This window comes from Puntigrus tetrazona, chromosome 7 (assembly GCF_018831695.1).
Source record: "Puntigrus tetrazona isolate hp1 chromosome 7, ASM1883169v1, whole genome shotgun sequence".
In the NCBI taxonomy this organism is placed as follows: domain Eukaryota; kingdom Metazoa; phylum Chordata; class Actinopteri; order Cypriniformes; family Cyprinidae; genus Puntigrus; species Puntigrus tetrazona.
Window position 1 is genome coordinate 9,397,130 of NC_056705.1, and position 17,906 is coordinate 9,415,035.

At 36.7% G+C, this 17,906-nt stretch overlaps 1 pseudogene; it reads left to right on the forward strand.

Moving 5' to 3' along the window:
* Window positions 1-946: 946 nt before the first annotated feature.
* The window catches only part of LOC122347886, a 26,190-nt pseudogene continuing 9,230 nt past the window's right edge, over window positions 947-17,906 (forward strand).

Consider the following 17,906-nt stretch of genomic DNA (forward strand, 5'->3'; position numbering starts at 1 on the left):
TTCTTTTTCATCTAGATTCCATGGTTCAGATTGATTTCCATATAATACCACTTATGAGACCCTAGACCTCTTGTGATCGAATCAGCTGTGCTATTAGTACAGTAATTAATAGAATGGAACCATTTGTTCCTTGAGCTTCAGGGATTCTAAACATTTTATTTTTATTTATTTGGAAAAAGAACAAAAAATGGAAAGTATTTGAAAAATAATTATTTATTAATTTATTTGTCCCAAAACATTTGAAAAGTTGATGTAGAACCAGAAATAGAAATAGTTTTCTTGTAAAACTTATCTCCAGGTGATTTTTATTTAATTAATTTAATAAATACTTTTATGATTTTTAATGAATGTTTTAATACTGTGTTTTGAGGTCAGATAATAGTCATATATATATGAACAAAAAACTTTGCCACAGAATAAAAGAAAATATAACTGCAATTTTTAAAATCAAAATTCCTGATTTTTTTCTGCAATTCTGTTTGCTTTCTGAAATTCTGATTTTACATTTTGCAATCCTACTATTTTTATTCCGAGTAATGACTTTTTCTCTTCAAACTTGAGTTTGTTTCTGTTCACTCCTGCTTTTTCTATTTTCGTAACTGAATAAAAAAGGTTATTACAACATTTTTATCCCACGCGATGTAGTTCAATGTAGAATTCTTTTTTGCAATTTACTCAGAAGAACTCAGAATTGCACAAAGTCGTCCAAATTGTGGAGAAGTGATATTATTACATGTTAAAAACGTACACATATTCATAAGCACCTGAAGACAGATATAAATATAGTATTAAATGCCAAAATATCACTATTAGAGTTTGCACAGCACAAAAGAGGCATATTTTATAGTTTTATTTTTCAGGCAGAACGAGAGCTTCCAGCTTGCATGTGGAAGGGGGTGAGCAAACACATGGGCTAGTGTCTATGGTCACTACCCGGTCTACCCATATGAACGGGGACGTGGATGAGAAGGGAGGCTATGACCGCCAACTTATGTGAAGGGACCTGTCCATTCATCAAACCTTTCTCCATAAGGCCACTGTCCACGGTGCACACCCAACGTGCCTGCTGGTGAGTTTGGGGACACACAGAGGACATCCATGGACCAGTCTCTGCTGCAGCATTGACTTCATTTATAGAATGGAATCCTTTTATTTATTATTACTTCCTAACACTCTAGTGTCATATAGACGACAGTACAATATTTACTCAAAATTCACTGAAACAATAAAAATATCCATAAAACAACATGCAGCATGAGTAGTTACAACATAAGATAATAAGACTTTTTCAGACAATGAATCCTGAATGAGGTTTTGTAACCCAGCAACACATAGTGTTTAATCTAGTAACAGCTTGCAAATGGAGATAACAATCTAATTAAATCAAATTTAATTTAAAGCGGTGTTTGTGAGCTTTGACCTGCCCATAAAAGTGCCACTCTAGGTGTAAAGAATGAATTTACATTTTCATTAAGACCAAAAAAGCTATGTGGCAATACGCTAACGCTACATAGACCTCAACATGAAACGGATTGGGACTTACTTTAAAACGACCACTCCCCAATGATTCAGAGTCAACTCTTTTTTTGAGAGACACCATTTTATACACGTGTGCACTTTGAGATTTAAAACTTCGCAAGATGTCTTCATTTACTTAGAGTCAGGTGCTACACACTGTACTGTAGCTCATTTAATAAACAAAATCCATAATAGGGCAGCACTTTTTAACAATATGGGTGTATGGATTCACATACGATTCAAACCTACTTAAAACGAAAGACAAATTTACATTAAAAAGTAAAACGTGAACCTTAAAACAAGCATATTTTGAAAATTGTTTTATTTAATTATCTAAATTGTATCTAAAAATATATTGATCAGTATCAATGCCTTTACTCGCAAGCATTCGCATTCATACACAACGCAGTGAATACGTACGCCCAAACAATTTATTTCTTAGGCTTGTTGGTAACCATTTTATGTAAATTCAAGACGTGATAGTTTAAGACAGGCGTTTAAAGCGTTAAAGCCTGGAAAGGGTGAAGTGTCAAAATCATTATGGCTGAATGCCTTCCTGGGAGAGTGCTTCTGTTCTTAGATTCCTAGCTGTCAATCATCTAGTCTGATTTTTTGATTGACAGACCACATCAACTTTCCATCTTCATGAGAACTTCACCCTCCAAAGCGAAGGGATTGAAAACAGGCAAGTAGCGGAACCAATCATCTAGTCCAAAACCTTGCAATTGACAGGTTAGGCTTTCTCTTCACACTTGGTAACGGTTATCCAGCTGTTTTGCAGACACTGATAACATTCAGTATTGTTTGCATCATAGCGAGCCGAAAGAGTACTGGCTTTTTTGACTCGATCGAAGAATGAAATATGGATTGGTCGTGAGCTCGACGGAATGAATGAATCTGCAGCTTGTCGCGCTGGCCCGCCCTGTTTCTAGCGCGAGCTGCTGAGCCAAACCCTTCAAAAGACGCTGAGCGCCGCCTCGTAGTCGATTTATTTTCTTCACAGGAGACGGCAGGTGAAAGGTTACGGTATCGGCCGCTAAGAAATTCGGCCGTGACGGCGCGTGCTTGTTTTGTATTTCGAGCCAGCGGAGGATGCACCACCAGAGCCCTGATCGCCGACGACTCTTTGATCGAGGTTGGCTCTGTAATGCGCTTAATGCTGGGGCTAAATGTTCTTCGTCTGTTAAGTAGTTGTATCACATACTGGGGTAGAAGTTTACAATTCACTCATTTGAAGGGATTAATGGAATTGCTTTCATTCCCGAAAACCGTTGTTTAAGCCAGCACTACAGAGCAGAGATGATGTTTCCATCAGCGTCGTGTCGATAAGTGTAGCAGCGCTTCAGCTGCTGAGGCTGCTTCTCAGAAATTCGTATTGACAGCAGGTGTTTTTATGGGAAACACCTTGTACTGGCTTTGCGCCGGTTTATGTTGGTTGTCATCTACGCTAATACGAAAATTTTTGCATGGTTTACTTCACCTTCATGCCTAAACAAACCTTACACAAACCATGTTGGTTTGGATGTATGTAATATGTTTGGGATTTTTTATGTTAAATTATATTATTGATCCATTTATTGACTGTTAATTACTTTGCTACAAACTTGAAACAAAATTTTACAGTTCTAAACTGTTGTGAATCTTGAATATGCTAATATAGAAGCTTCATTTATTATCAAGGAAACACATTTAAAACAAAAGATATAGAAATTTAGAAATGTAAAATGTATGCTAATAAAATACTTCTTTATTATTATTTATTTCTGTTTTAGCTTAAAACGGCAAGAGGAAAATCTAACCCAGAATATAAATAGTTGTTCCAAATTTGCATCAAAATAAATTTTTAACCGTAGACAAAGTAAAATTTGGCTGAAATAACATTGTCGTTTCATTTATGTAAAATCCTTCAAACAACGGCTTATTCTCACTTGTAACGTATTAAACATATAAAGAATAAGGAACATATTAAAAGTTATTAAAATGAGTGAAAAATCTACTGACAGATGTATAAACTCTTAGATATTTTAAAATGTAAGTTAGTATTTGTAAAGTAATTAATTCCTTTAATATGTCAGAAATTGATTTTTGTTGTAAATATCCTGACAAGATTGTTTCAGGAATAACACTTGTCTGGGCACTTTAGTAAAAACTAGGGGAATACATTTTGATATTTATTTGGCTCAGAAAATAAAAAAATCACAAACAATTAGAAAGCAGTAATGGCTGCAAAGCACTGGTGACGGTTAATTTTAAGTAAGCTGTTTTTCACTGAGAATATTCAATTTCTTTGCTTACTTTTTTGATTCTGATTAATTTTGAGTAATTTGGAGTATTCTTCAAGTTCAGATTTCACTATTCATGCAAGGTTGTTTTAATTTGTACTTCAGAATAAAGTAGCCATGATTTAATATAAGCATTATATGACCGAATATAAAATATAAGAATTCTGTCGCTTTTGTTCTCACCTCCATGTCCTTTCTCACGATGTCCAAACTTTTATGGATGGGGATTTAAACTATTGAGCTTGAAAATACAGTCCAAAACTAGTCAATAATGCTCCATTTGCTCTGTATTTTATGCCATTTTTCATGAGAAATATTCACAGGCTAAAACCCTCTGCTTCCATTTTTGATCCTGATTCATTTCTTCTGTGACATGCAAAAGAAGCTGTCGGATGGATATCAAAGCTCTGTGGACTTAAACTATCAAGCATCAAAAAGCAGCGTAAAATTAGTCAATAGGACTTGTCATGTATATTTAAAACCATTTTAACAGACTTAACATTGTCTTTTTTTACATTTTGATTCTGATCGATTTGAGCAGTAAATGATGAGGACAGTTGCTAAAAAAACTCATCTTCTGTTTTCTAATTTCTCGCTAGGTGAAGGATGTTGTGGGCTATGATGCTTTAGGACACCGCTTCTTCACTGAGGACGGGCCGGAGGAGAGAAACACGCTCGACCATTGTCTGGGTTCACTGGTGAAGGCGAGCACACTCCTGCCATCCGACAGAGACAGCAAGATGTGCCGTGATATAACCAACGGAGCTTATCCTGGATATGCGGGGCCAAACCACGCCAGGACTGCAGGTAACGCTTCACTCAGTGGTGTGGATGATTTTACCTCGAGAATATGTCGCCCAAAATTAAAAGAAAGAAGTAAGAAAGTCTACTTTATGGCCTTTTGCCAGTTTTAAGATCAAAACACACAAGACAAGAACAGATATTGTTTTAGTTTAAGACAAATTTAATGAAATTTGATCTACTTTATATATATATATATATATATATATATATATATATATATATATATATATATATATATATATATATATATATAATATGTATTTTATAGAATTGTCAATTTAAAAATTATTTTTGTATTTTTTTAAATAGTTTCAGAATTTTATGTTTACTTTTATATATGTATCATAATTTGTATTTTAATGATAATAATAATTGTATTATTTATTTATTTATTTAGTTTATTTTTTTTTTTTTGCCAGTTTTAAGATCAAAAACACACAAGACAAGAACAGATATTGTTTTGGGTTTAAGACAAATTTAATGAAATTTGATCTACTTTATATATATATATATATATATATATATATATATATATATATATATATATATATATATATAATATGTATTTTATAGAATTGTCATTTTAAAAATTATTTTTTGTATTTTTTAAATGGTTTCAGAATTTATGTTTACGATATATGTATCATAATTTGTATTTTAATGATAATAATAATTGTATATTTATTTATGTAGTTTTTTATTATTTAGTAGAGTGATTTTCGGATTCTTGTGCTTGAAACTACATTTTTAAATGTTGGCATTTTTATCTAATATTTATATTTTAGTTTATTTCAGCTTCTCAAGCCAGTTCAGTTAACAAATGTTTTGAGCACTTTTAGCGCTAATGATAAGAACTCCTTTTTTTATTGATTAATTTATGTATATGTTTGCATATGCTGCATATACATAAATATATACTAATATATAAATGAACTAACGGCTGACCTCATAGAACTAAACGACTGTACTCAACTAGCATAAACCGACGAAACCAACCCTAGTTTGGTTTCTATTTTATTCTTGTAGCAAAAAAAATTCTGCTTTTATGTGTCGAAGCAATGAAATGTTCAATTGTCACATTGCTGTTCGAAAACGCTTTTCCAGTATTTGTCAAACTAATTGCAATATGGCTGTCATGCAGCTCTAATTTTTTTTGTATCATTAAGAGACGCCACGCCATCATCATCATTATACTAGCTGCGCTTCTGCTTGACTCGCGCCCCTGACAAACCCTTTTTAGTTGTTTTCACTCGCTGGTATTCTTTAATCAAGGCTTCCTCTTAAGAAGCAACAACACAACCGATGCGGTCGCAGACTGATGATCAAGCTCACTCGAGCTCATTATTATTGTGTAACGACTTTTATCCTAAGATGCACCCGCATTCTCAGAACCTCGGATAATCTTTACAATTAAAATAACAACATCACCACATTAAGAAGGCCTGCTAAACTCTGGGCAGTGAAACTGTCTCGCTTGGGAAAACTGGGGTTTGGTGCTGACAGTAAATATGTTTAATGAAATGTACCGCAGGATTGCCGGCAGCTGGGGATTGCTTTGAAGTGCGGTTACGCAGCGCTGTTAGGATGAGGTGAATGCTTATGGAAACGAATCCTTCATTTTTGACTATGTCTAGTTACGCTGCCTTAAGAATGGGACCGATGCGACGCAAACAGGTAAACGGGCAACAGATGCCTTTTTTCCCCACGCCGGATGTTTATCTTCACACAAACACCTTTTGGTGCGCTATGACCGCTCATGCAGCATGTGGAATGAACCGCTTCCAAATCGTTAGGGCGTTAAATTGCATTAAATTGCTAATTGCTCTCATATATATTGTATGAACGCGCACCTTTCAGATTGAAATTAGATCGATAGAGAGACGGCTTTCAAGTCACAGCTTTGAATTATAGACGAAGACGCCACAGAGATACTGGAATATCACCACTTTTGGTCCTTTGTGATTAAGTCTCCTATTAAAATACTGCAGTGAGATTTTGCATACTCATTTCATATCAAGCATCATAGAGATAGATATGATAGATAGGTAGATATAGATAGATAGATAGATAGATAGATAGATAGATAGATAGATAGATAGATAGATAGATAGATAGATAGATAAGCAGAGGGATAGATAGATAGATAGATAGATAGATAGATAGGGATAGATAGATAGATAGATAGATAGATAGATAGATATAGATAGATAGATAGCAGAGGGATAGATAGATAGATAGATAGATAGATAGATAGATAGATAGATAGATAGATAGATAGATAGATAGATAGGATAGATAGGCAGAGGGATAGGCAGATAGATAGATAGCAGATAGATAGATAGGATAGATAGATAGATAGATAGATAGATAGATAGATAGATAGATAGATAGATAGATAGATAGATAGATAGATAGGCAGAGAGGATAGATAGATAGATAGATAGATAGATAGATAGATAGATAGATAGATAGATAGATAGATAGATAGGTTTGTTGATGTTTAGTTGGTCATGACCGGATTAAACCAGCTCATTACTGGCAAGGACCACTTTAGACCAGCTGTCATGCTTCACGACCAATTTTGTTTTCCTGTCAATAATACAAAATGGCTCGCTGAAAAAGGACTCATCTCTCATGTGTTTTCTCCACACGCAGTTAGAGCAAAGCCAGTATTAATCTGCTTCGTGATGAGGTTAAGAATGGACATGTGCTAAATGTCAGCCGTGGTTTGTTTGTGTTTGTGGGCGGCCAGAGGAGTCTAATCAGCGTCTCTCTTTCTCAGCGCCACCTCCACCTTCTGGATGGCTAACCCCAATAACAATCTCTATCAACTGTAAGCTGGCCGATCCGGCAGGTTAGGGTCTTGTTACCACAGCGATGCCTCTCTGATTAATGGTGCCACGGTATCTCTCGGTGGCTCCTTTCCACCTACCATGCTTATTTGCTATGGATCATACAGCTGCGCGCGCGCTGCTTAGCTTCGATATTTTTTTTATATACCGCTGTGAGCTCATTCTCAATGCATTTTGTGTCATTAGACGCCCATTAGCACCGCCTCCGTACATGTAATATCTGTGTGTGTGTGTGTGTGTGTGTGCGGTCTTGCAGGAAACAGGATTCTGGTTCATTTTCCACCACGTCCCCACCGGTCCATCAGAGGGCATGTACTTCTCGGCAAGTCCTAACATACACCCATGGGGCTGTTCATTAATAACAGAGAGCTTATTCCAATTACAGGGTGAGTGTGAGTGTGTGTGTGTGTGTGTCGTGGAATGAAAGTGGGCCATGGCACCTGAGATACTGGCCGCTATGCCGCTTCTTTGTGTACAGCATTAAAAGGTAGCGATGCTTGAGATTGATGAGCTTGTTGTTCAAAAAGAGGAAGCGGGCGAACGCTTTCGCCTCCCGCCGTAATCTATGGCGGCTATTCTCAGTGTGCCACCGTAATTGAAATATAACTCATTTTGAGCTACTTAGCCTTTTAATAAAACGTGATTTAAGGGCTGGGGGAATCCAGGGTTGGTGTCTTTGCGGGCTGAAATACAGCAGCACCGCTCCGCAGTACAGTGCAACTTATCTTTAAGACACCAAGCTTTTACAGTCAGGACACTTAGGCTTTTTTGAATATTTTTTAAAAGTTTTGTTTTAGGGGAAAATAAAGATTGGTAATTTTTTGTAACGGTTTCAAAAACTCTCCTCTCTCCGAGGCTGATCAAAACACAGTAAAATTGTAGAAATAATATAAAACCTTTTTCATTTGAATACGTTTTTAAAATGTGATATATTTCGAGATGAAACGCTGAATTATCTTAAGAAGAAATCATTTTAATATGCTGATTGCTGCTCAAGAAATATTCATATTCTCAATGTTAACAAAGCAATTGTGCTTAATTTTTTTGTGGAAACGACATTTTTTTTTAGGATTTTCTGATGAACAGATATTCAAAAGAGCAGAATTAATTTTAAGTATGCTAATATTTTGGTAAAGCGTTATAAATACTGTAACTTTTAAACAAATGCAGCTAAATATTTTTTTAAATAATAGAAAGTGTACATAATTTATTTTAAAACCTCACTTTTTAGATCAATTTAAGGCTTCCTTGAGTGAATAAAATGGAAAAACAAATCAATTTTTTTTTAAGAATTTTGCTTTCTTAGTTAATTTTGAGTATTAAGTTAATTTATTATCTTAATATATTCTCTTAATTAATATGAGCTTATGAAATTCTGCGTAACGCTTATAATAGAAGAGCGAGCAGAACGCTGTGTATGTCAGTATTTTAGTAGGGATGTTGCATGATACTCCGCTGTTATGTTAAAATAAAGCACTGATGAATGAGGTCTAGTTTTTCATATTTTGATGTTTATGTATTTTGGTAGGCGGGATGATCCTCGATCACGGAGTAAAGACGAATCGAGGCTAATGCTAAGGACAAGAGACCCTACCTTCCTCAGAGGAGAGCGAGGTCAGCATTTGCACTTCCTGGTCCTGCTCCGAAACGACAAAACTTGCAAAATTTTGCAGAAGTAGTGCATATTGACTTCAAACTTTTCATTAAAAATGCCAAAACAATACCTGTTCTTGTCTTAGGACGTCTTTGATCCACTTCAAATGTTGGCTGCTGTATTTCAAGTCTTCTGAAGATAATGCACTCCATCTTTGGCAAACACAGAGATCAGCTTAAATAATAGCATCGCTGTAATTTGAGTTCATCCTGAGCTTTCCTGTGGCAGGTACAGCCCGCACCAGGACGCAGACCCCTTCAAACCACGGGTCTCTGCTCTAGTTCACCATTTTGTGGCCTACAAGAACCAGGATCATGGTGCATGGCTGAGAGGAGGAGACGTTTGGCTGGACGATTGCCAGTAAGCTTTATTTATTTGACTGTATTTGAGTTCAATTTACTTCAATATGAAATTTCTCACTGATAATTATGAGATTCTGGACACCTTTAAGGCCTGTTTTTTTATTTGGTTTGCTTTTGGCTGATTGATGTAATTATTTATATATATATATATATATATATATATATATATATATATATATATATATATATATATATATATGTATATAATTTTATTTTAATTTAAATTTTTAATGATTCACTACTGTAATTATGTAAATGTCGACATCTTTTAAGCATATATACATATATATATATATATATATATATATATATATATATATATATATATATATATATGTATGTGTGTGTGTGTGTGTGTGTAAGTATATATATATATATATATATATATATATATATATATATGTGTGTGTGTGTATATATATATATATATATATGTGTGTGTAATTATGTAAATGTTGACATCTTTTAAGCATGCTTTGTTTTTGTTTTGTTCATTTAAATCCTAGACAGAATTTATTCTTAATTTTTTTTTGTGATATTTCTGCCATTGTGTGACATTTTATGCTACATTTCCTAACATGAGCATTTATGCTTATATGAGCTCAGCATGTCTGAAATAGCACTTACTAAATTCAATGTGCACCAAGGGCTTCGTTAAACGTATGATTTAATGCACTACATGCTTAAAATAAAATGATATGCTCATGTGGGTTGCAGCAGAGCTTCGCGAAATAGCTGCAGTTGTTAAATAAACTCATTCCGCCGAGTGTCTCTGTCACCGATTTTTGACTTCAGTCATGCGTGTTGAGTCCGTGCGCATGGCACGCCGTCAGCATTGACGTGTTTCTTCATCTTAATTACGCAGGTTCGCTGATAATGGAATCGGCCTGACTTCGCCAGGTAAACCCCGCTAATCACCATTTTCCCTTTATTCTATTATTTTCTTTGCACACATTTCAGCAGTCTAAAATGAAATGTGTTCATATTTGCTGAATTCATTACGCGCAGGGCGTAGTGCCTGTAATTGGAAAATGCCTTATATGGGAGGCTTCTTAAGACGCAGGGAAGGAGTCGGGGCTTTTGTGGAAATGTGAAAGTAATTTATTGGTGAGAACGCAGCAGAGACGTGGTGTATATTCTCAAAAGGTGTGGATTCGCATTTTTTTTTTTTTTTTTCTTCTCACTTTGTGCTTCTGTGTTCGTGGCGCAGCGGAGGAACTCTTCCCGGATTTACCGACGGCTCCTGCCAGGAGGTGAAGAACTCTGTTTGTTTGGGAGAGAGCGGAACAGAGGGATGCCCGACTCAACGATCAATCCTGGGGCCCGGTGGCTCCCGATCATCTCGGCAGGTCTCTGCCCCGAGGAGTGTGAGTGTCATGAACGCCGGTTTGCCGCTTATCTTGTTTTTGCACTTGAAAACACTATTGAAAGCGCTTGAGAATGACGTGAAAAAGCGCGCCAAGGTTTCAGGGAGACGCTTGTTCGATTCAATGGCCTTGCAAAGAGAAAAATCACACCGACCTTGGTTTTGACTTCTGACCCATTAATGCCGGCTTTTTTTTCCCAGAAACGCCTTAACGGTGCTTTAAGCCATTTTTTTATCCACCTCTCTAGATTTTATCCATGAGGAATTGATTGCTTCAGGACATCGTAACGTCAGTCAAAAAGGAATAAAGTGTTGTTTTTTCTTCGAAATGAGACCATGAATTTGTATTTAAGGAATAGTTCACCTAAAAATGTCTGATGTATTTTTCACTGTCGGTCCATTCAAGGTGTAGTTTGTTCTTCATCTGAACAGATTTGGTGAAATTTAGCATTATGTCGCTTGCTCAGCAGTGAATGGGTGTCACTGAAATAGCTGATGAAACATCACAATAATACACAAGTACAATGTTAACTGAAGGACCGTAGGACTTTTCCGATGGCACCCATCCGCTGCAGTTTATCCATTGGTGAGCAAGTAATGCAAAATTTCTCCAGATCCGATGGAAAAAACAATAACCCCATCTACATTCTGGATGGCCTGAGGGTGACTAAATGTTCTTTTTCGAGAACCGCTCCATTGAGAAAGTCAGCGCCGCTTCACGCTGACTGAAGGTGGAGGTGCGCTTTCTGTTACACCTGCAGTAAACTAAATAGCTTAAAATAAATATTGCTGCAAGCCACAATTAGTGGAATCCAGCCAGCGGAGGAAACTGCTGTAAAGACGAAATACGCTTTAGCGAAGTTTTGTGTTTACAATTGGGAAGAAATCAATCCAAAGTTTCTGACGCCTCAGAGCAATTTATCTCTAGACTCCTTTATACCTGACAGGGCTTGAGGATTTCATGTGCTTGACTTTCATCTGTAATATTGCAGCTCAGCACCTGTCACTTTATATTCTCTGTCTTCCGCTCCTATAGAAAATGCTGATTTTGCATGGATGTGTACCAAAAATTGAACGATAAAACACCTTTACTGCCATCTTTATTGCACCCATGAGAGTCAAACTGAAAAGCCTCTTTCTTTCTCTCTAAAAGTGTCAGGTGCCTTCTTTAGGCTTCAAGCATTACTTTTTAGATTGCGTGAAAGAGCTTTAATTTGACAATTCAGCCATCAGTTGTCATTAGAATTGTTCTGTTAAAAGAACCGTTGTTTGTTAAAAGAGTTAGACACATTTTAAAGAGTCGCATGAAAACAATTGATTTCAAACAAAGTTGCAATTTTGTGGTTATTGCAATTTGTAAATTCATAAGCAGTTGATGAATAGAAAACAGGGATCACACGACTTGCAGGACGAACCGTATGGGTCCTTTGGGAAAATGCATCGCATCGTGAGAAGAACTGTGAAATTTTAAGCTCAGGCTGGGCAGCGGATGTTGGAAATAGTGAAAATGTAACTGCTAGTTGCTAGGCAACCATACATCCCATCTATCCCAAAATGAAAGAAAATGCAATTAACCCCAGACCCTTCATGCATGCCAAGTTTGGCGAGTTTCTACCGCTGGGACGGAAAGTTATAGCTGTTCAAAATGAGGAGGAAAATAGTAAGAAGAGCATTACACTTCATTCCTTAGGACTGTTTCCTCACGGAGGTCGTAGTATTTTTAAAAATAATAATAATAATAATAATAATAATAATAATAATAATAATAATAATAATAATAATAAAAAGTTATCTTAATTATGTCAAGGCAAATTAATTAATAATGTAGAAATGTCATTATTTTGTTAAAATGTTTTGTTAATTGTAATAAATCTATAAATATTACAGGAAAAATATTTGGCAAAAATTAATGTTGAATCACTAAAATTATTAACTGGAAGTAGTGTACTACGCATTAAATACAACTAAAATGCAAATAATCTGAACCTAAAAAGTCACGTAAAAAAATTAAAAATAAAAGTTAAAGTTAAAAATTATAAATGCAAAATAATATTTTATAAACAATTAGTCAATATTTTTGTTATTCAATTCACTGTTATTATGTTTTTATTAATGCTGAAAATCAAATCAAATGCAAATATTATATGAAAGCTTAGATTGATCACTGTCTAGTAATAAAAATAGACTACAATTTAACTAATACAAAACTGGAATAAAAATAAAATAATTTTGTTAAAAATAAATAACTTCTAAAATTATAAGAAAAAAATTCATTACAGGCTAATTCAAACATTTGCATTAATAAACTCTAGCATATGAATATTAATAAAATGACCTTTTAATGTAGTGCATCTAGTTTCTCTGTAGATTTTTGTCATTTTTGTTCATATTTTAAACTCCCCGCTGTTCATTACAAGCATCATTATACATAAAAGCAGCTCACAGATGTCCTCGCCGCCTGCCCTGCAGGGACTTCCCATTCGTGGAATGCAAATCTACGACGGACCCATCAACGCCCAGAACTGCACTCTTCCGCAAATTCATCGCTTCTGGACGGCCGCACACCAGCGCCTTCGCTTCCGCCTGAACAACTCGTGGCAGAGCTGCCCGAACAACAACGCCACCGACATCACCTTCGACGACGCAAGCCGGGTAAGCGAGCGGGCGTCCGCGCATCGTCCGCCCTCGCAGCGTTTCCTCTGCGACTTGCGGACAAAATGCGTGGTCGGCGCTTTTCGTGCCGCCTAACGACGGTGGACGGGGTCACTGTTCTCCGAGCTATTCCGGGAACTCTGATTGATTTTGCGCGGGATGTCAAAGAGATTATAACATTTTAGAGCTGCTCTTTCTCGCTGACAGAGGTTGTCCTTCCTCTGGTTATAATCATCTCTCCTCCACCTCCCTGTCACTTCCAATAGTCGTGGCACGAGGCTTCATTGGCTGCAAAGTCTAGAGCAGGAATCTGATTAGGATTGTATGGCAGTGCATAATGCGCGACAGTAGAGATATCGTGAGCATCGCTTATGAAGATAAATCGCACAAGTAAAGTAGACGGCATTGCTTTTGATATGTGCGTGAAAACAACAAGGAGCCGTGAATACATGCATCCCAAACAAGTCAAGCCATAAAAGAAATTTTTGGTTTATGGTTGCTGAGAGCAACACTGCATCTTGCCACGGAAATATAGGGTGTATATAACAGGTGTGAGAGTTTTAAACACGGCTTATCAGGACTTAATAAATATTAACAGCTAATATTATTCTAATAATTGTGTGTGTGTGTGTGTGTGTTCAATGTACCAGAATTTCCAAAAAGGCAAATTTAATATACGCTCCTGTTAAAAATTGCTGCCGGCTGCATTTTTATAGAAATGAATCTTTTCAAACTGCGCTTATGTTTTAAAAAGATTACGTTAAATACATAGTGAAAATGTTTTGGTTCATCGAATAATTCTGACAAAATGCTTTATTTTATTTTTATTTATTTATTGATTGAAAACCCTCGCTATTCAAAAATGTTTCTTGATCGCTAATCGGCGTGTTCAACGCTTTCAATTGCATTACAGCACGGTTTAGACTTTTTACATCTTGGATGTTTTTACTGTATTTTAGAAGCCTTGGTGAGCATAAGACGCTTACTTATATGAAAATAAATATTAATAAACTCCAAATTTTAAGTGGTACGGGCAGGCGCAAATATTATTTATAGATCATGTAAAATATTCCCGGTTAAGATGTAGATGTAGAAGCAGTTTTGTTGGTCCAAATCAGAATAAAACTGTTACCGCTATTGGTTTTAAAAACATTATTTCCCATGTTTGCCCCGTCCTGTAATCCTTTCTAGATCACCTCGCACAGTGTTCTTCGGGGAACCGGGCCCCTGGTTCAGCAGGATGGAGATGGACGGCGACAAGACGACCATTTTCCACGACATCGACGGCTCTGTGAGCGAATACCCGGTGCTTTCCTAGTCAAAGAGGACAACTGGCTCTGAGACACCCCGACTGCATTGACATCCCTGACTGGAGAGCTGCCATCTGCAGCGGGCGCTACGCCCAGGTGAGTCCGACCCATGTTCGGTGTCACCGGTGGCCTCCGCTCAGCCGGCCGGTTACGCAAAGTCAGCCCCGCCACAACAAGAACAATACCTATAAAGATACGGTATGGCATGTTTATTCTCAGCGCATGCTGGTCTGTCACTTTAAATTTTAGCAAGACGGATTCTGATTATGCGTGTCGATGTTTTTAGCATTCATCAGTCAGAAAATCCAATGTTTCCACGTGCCTTTATCGTTATAGCTGTACCCTTTTATGGGTAATGAAAGTTATTCATATTTCGTTTCGGGAGATCCCAACAACAGGTTGACATGCACGCAAACTCAATTTCATTGTCTTGTAAAATGCATTACTTTTTATTTTACGTGCTCCCAAAGCATCCACTCAGCGATTCATTTTTGCGATTTGTCCGATCTCGCTTTCATTTCATCGTGCCTGTAACGCCGATAAAGCGGCGCTGGCGAGCGCGCCGTGCCGCTTTGCGCACGGGCGTTACCAGGCAAACCACTACTTTCATAGCGCTTGTTCGCTCAAAGACCAACAAGAGGGCGGGAACATGCTGACGACGAGCTTCGGGATTCGCTTTAAAAAACGACTTTTTCAGTGATTCAACTCTTTCTTCGAGAGACAATAACTTTGTGCACGCGCACTTTAGATTAAAAAAACTTTGCAGGATGTTTTCTTTCGCCGGAGATGTCACGCACCCACCGCACGGAAGCTCGCTTCTTTAAAAATCCATAAATGAGGCACTTTTTAATATTGAGAACAGCTTTTGGGAGCGTGTCTTTAGCGTTATCTTTACAGTTATCGGCCTCGGTGCGAACGGGCCTTTAATCTTCTTTGAAATTAGCTGGAGAGAAAAGCAATCAATCAGTCAAACAAGGGTTTTTTTTTTTTTTCCAGATTTATATCCAGACTCAAAACCCAGCCAACCTGAACATGAAGCTGGTGAAAGACGAGTATCCAGACAAGCCTCTGGAGATGGTCGGGCGCCTGGGAAAGAGGAACCACTACCAGCAGTTCCAGCCCGTGGTCATGCTGGGTAAAGGATACACCATTCACTGGGACCAGATGTGCTCCCGCCGAGGTCACCATCTGGCTCATCAACTTCAACAGGTCAGCAGAAGAGCGCTGCTCTGAGAACGGGTTTTGTAGGCCAGTCCAGAAGTTCACGTTCCTCTCGACTTTAAAACCCAACAGGAATTTTGTCATTGGCTTTTTGATTACTTCTAAAATATGCTCTGCGACTGACAAAAGTTTGTGGTTTTACAGGTTCGTCGTGATAGTCTTCACTAATTGAAGCGTAAATACAATTATCAGAAGTAACTTCATCATTCCAGTACTAAGCTTCTGACAACTCATTCAATCTTAATTAATATATTATAATATTATAATTAATTAATATACACACATATATAATAAATAATAATAAAAATATATATGTATGTATGTATATATAGGTATATATATAAATAAATAAATAAATAAATAAATAAATATATATATATATATATATATATATATATATATATATATATACTTTTATAGTATAGTCACAGTTTTCCATTAGAGCTATTAATAATGATTGCTACTATTAATAATACTAATTATTAAGTACTTGTTTTTATTTTTTAGTACTGTTGCCATAGTTTTGTATTTCTTGATTGATAAAATAAAATAAAATAAAATAAATTAAAAATAAAATAAAACAATTATTTGGAGTGATAGTAATTATTATTATTATTATTATTATTATTATTATTATTATTATTATTATTATTATTATTATTTATTTATTTTCATAATACTATTTTTATAGTGTTCTATTTTAGTAATATATTTATTGTTTTGTTTTCAAACTGTATAACGTAAATAATAAAATAAAAATATTATTTTTCATAATATTTATCAGTAGTAGCAGTAGTATTGTACAGTCATACTCAATACGAAAATTTGTCCTTCTCTTTCGCCCCAGCTCATCTCACGCCCAGTTCTTATATAAAAGCCCTGGATGAATAGACAGCTATAAGGAATTTGGGGCGGGGCATTCTGCTCGTCCAACCAATGGCGGATTAGATGAGCGCTAGGAACACCAGCCAATATTTTTAGCGTCGTCTGAATATGTATACCAGGCCTTCGGTGTAAATGCAGCCTAATAGACCTGTCGCTATGCCATTAATTATAATCAAACCACAATATTAACAGCAAATCATGGAAATTACTCACCGCTCTCGGCTGGATAACTCAAGTAGCCGTAATGAGCTCACAAGGATCAAATGTGAACACTAATTTAGGCAAAAAAATAAAATAAAAAATCTGTACAGCTGTATTTAATTAAAAATAAGCTTGTCGGTAAAACCCCAACATAATCACTATTAATGTATCACATCACGGCAGCAATTAATGTGTATAATTCTGAATGAATAGTTTAGTTTCTGAACGTTTACTTAAATACTTCAAGCACTGTTTTACTTCGTTCGCCTCTTCGTATCTTCACCACTATTTCGACTATTTCCGTTGCGCTTTGTTAAATCGCCGATTGCCTGTTTGTCTCGAACGAGAGCGATTTTTGGCTAATCAAGGAACAGTCGTTTCTTAACATCCGTCGTTTAAAAAACAAAGATGATCGTTGTATGTGATAGAGTGCACAGCATCTTGCCTCAGCGTCAGGACTGTTGCGCCCCCTAGCGATCGATGCCGATACCCGTGCTCTCCTTTTCCAGACACGACTGGATGAACGTGGGCATCTGCTATCCTAAGGGCACGGAGTTCACCATCATCTCCGACGTCCACGACCGCCTCACCAAAGAGACGAGGAAGACCGGGGTGTTCGTGAGGACCGCTCAGAGGGAAAAGATGGGCCACACTCAACAGATGAGAGGATATTACTACTGGGAGGAGGACACCGGTGAGAGCAGATGGGTCTCCGCGTGGGGACAGATAACAGCTGGCTTCATATAGTCCCCGCGACGCGCTATTCTGGCTTAACGGGCCGAATAGAAACGGCCCGCTT